The sequence below is a fragment of the Rhinoraja longicauda genome, chromosome 14, assembly GCF_053455715.1.
Source record: "Rhinoraja longicauda isolate Sanriku21f chromosome 14, sRhiLon1.1, whole genome shotgun sequence".
Classification (NCBI taxonomy): Eukaryota; Metazoa; Chordata; class Chondrichthyes; order Rajiformes; family Arhynchobatidae; genus Rhinoraja; species Rhinoraja longicauda.
This window is the reverse complement of record NC_135966.1, coordinates 15,155,833-15,158,519: the sequence shown is the minus strand read 5'-3', so window position 1 is coordinate 15,158,519 and position 2,687 is coordinate 15,155,833.

Here is a 2,687-nt window from a genome sequence, read left to right as displayed (position 1 = left end):
AAAAAGACACAAAGTGCTGTGGTAACTCAGCGTGTCAGGCAGCATCTCTGGAGAACATGAATAGGTCACATTTTGGGCCAGGACACTTCTTCCAACTGTGAGTCTGACATCAATCATCTTGACTACTCCACTCCCCTTATCCACTTCAATCTCGCCCCCTCTGAACACACAGCCCTTCCCTCAGTCAGCAACAACCGTAACATTGTTATTAGATCAGCCATCAAGGCAGGTGATGCTGTCGACTGGGAGGCTGACCTCCTCATACCTCCCCCTTGAAAAACAATCTGAATAAGAGTCCCAAGCTGAAACGTCATTTATCCATGTCCTTCAGAGATGCTATCTCACCTGATATGTTACCTCAGCACTTGATGTCGATTTTTACAGACCAGCATCTACAATTCCTTGTATCCACACTAACTGGATTGTGATTTAGACGATGAGGTGCAAATTTCAGGGGTCATCTGATTGTACTCAAATGGTAAAGGTCCATTGTGTATCATGGTATCAAAATATATATTTTCCTTCCATTTAAATTTCTAGGGAACAGTAGTGAGGATCTTACTATGTGAAAGGTTGAGGAGCATTGATTTGCCTTGTTCATAGAGACAACAGATGTCCTGCTGAGATATTGCAAGATAGGGCAAGCCTCCCTCAAAAGCCTAATGACCCAGAAAAATTCAGGCCAACATGAATGTCATTCCCAACAATGTAAGGATCTAAATAGCTTTTGTTCGGTCTTGAGATTCTTTATAGAAAATTCACCTGCTGCTGCCAAATTAGTAGAATGATTAGTGGATTCATAGTTTACACATTAAATTACAAAATGTACAGTAGGTTGCAACTGTCTCTCAATTGAAAATTGAAAATAAATATTGTAACATAAAGATTACTGCGGCCTTTGATAGGCACAAAATGCTGGAGTAATTCAGCGGGACAGGCAGCATTTCTGCAGAGAAGGAACGGGTGGCGTTTCGGGTCGAGACCCTTCTTCAGACTGAAAGTCATGGGAAAGGGAAACGAGAGATCTCGACAATTAATTTCATCTTCTATATCTCTCATTTCCCTTTCCCGTGACTTTCAGTCTGAAGAAAGGTTTCGACCCGAAATATCTCCTATTCCTTCTCTCCAGAGATGCTGCAACGGTGATGCAGCATTTTGTGTCTATCTTCAGTTTAAACCAGCATCTGCAGTTCCTTCCTACATATTTTTACTGCAGTCTTTTGCTGGGTCTTGTCTTGCCTGTGAGTAGTAGAGAAAATGCTGAAAACATTCAACAGTTAGGCAGAATGTTGAAAGAAAAAGAGAGTTAATGTTTCAGATGAAAGAAAGGTCTTTGACCCTGAAACATTAACTCGTTTTTTTCTTCAAACATTACAATCTGCCCTGCCAAGCGTTTCTAATATTTTCTGGGGGGTTTATGTTGATTCTTAAAGAACAACCATTTCATGAAAAGAACTTTGAAGATAATTTTACTTTTGTTTCAGGACACAATAATTTAGCAAAACAATGGTTTATTTGGGAGAATAGTGATCAGTGTTCCTCTGTTTTTTCCCCATCCCCCAAATATTTAATTGAATATAAATTCATGAAGAAAATATTTCTCCAAAATATTTGTTGTCACTATCATTTTTTAAACCAAAGTCTCAATGAAAGTCTGACAGTGATCAGAAACTAAATTAGTATTCCTTCCTTTCATGTGACTATAGCCTCAGGGTTATCCGCATAACATGATTCCATTTCAAGCAGGTGAAACATAGAAACATAGAAAATAGGTGCAAGAGTAGGACATTCGGCCCTTCGAGCCATTCAATATGATCATGGCTGATCATCCAAAATCAGTTACCCGTTCCTGCTTTTTCCCCATATCCCTTGATTCCCTTAGCCTTAAGAACTAAATTGAACTCTCTCTTGAAAACGTCCAGTGAATTGGCCTTCACTGCCTTCTGTGGCAGAGAATTCCACAGAAGTAACAATTTAGAAAATAATAAAGACCCATTTCCCATATCACCCAAAACAGTGCCAATTCTAACTTTCAAAACAAAACTTGTACTGGTGTTCTTCAACCAGTACTTAGCTTAGTGCTGTGGCATGTATAATTCCAGATATTGTTGGTCTCTTATTGAAAATTACATTGAATAAAAATATTTCAATCAATCAAAAAATATTTCAATTAATCAATGAGAACATTTCTCGTTCCATTTTATAATTTTAAGATTTATAAATATATTGCTGGATATGAGAACAATATAGCTATACTTTTATTTTTAAATAATAAGCTGATTGATTGTTAAATGTCAGAAAAAAAATAAAAATTATAATGATCAAATGATGGACAGCATTGTTGTTATCCACAATAGAAAGAAGGGAAATAGATGTTTATGTTAAAGTGTTGCCATTAGGACCATTAAGGCTCAGCTGAACAGTTACATATTTTTTGGTTGACAACACATAATGTTGGACTTCATCATTTCACTCCTTGGTAGAGTGCTCCTTGGAATGAGAAGGAAACATTGGAATCTGTGATGGTATTCAATACTGTGATGGCATAAAAATTCAAAATATTTTTGTTATTTGTTGAGGACAATGGAATTCAATACTCCACTCTGTAAGCCATGATACTTCATGTACTACTAAGACAATCAGTAATAATATGTATCAGTATAATCTAAATGTTGATAAGATTCAAA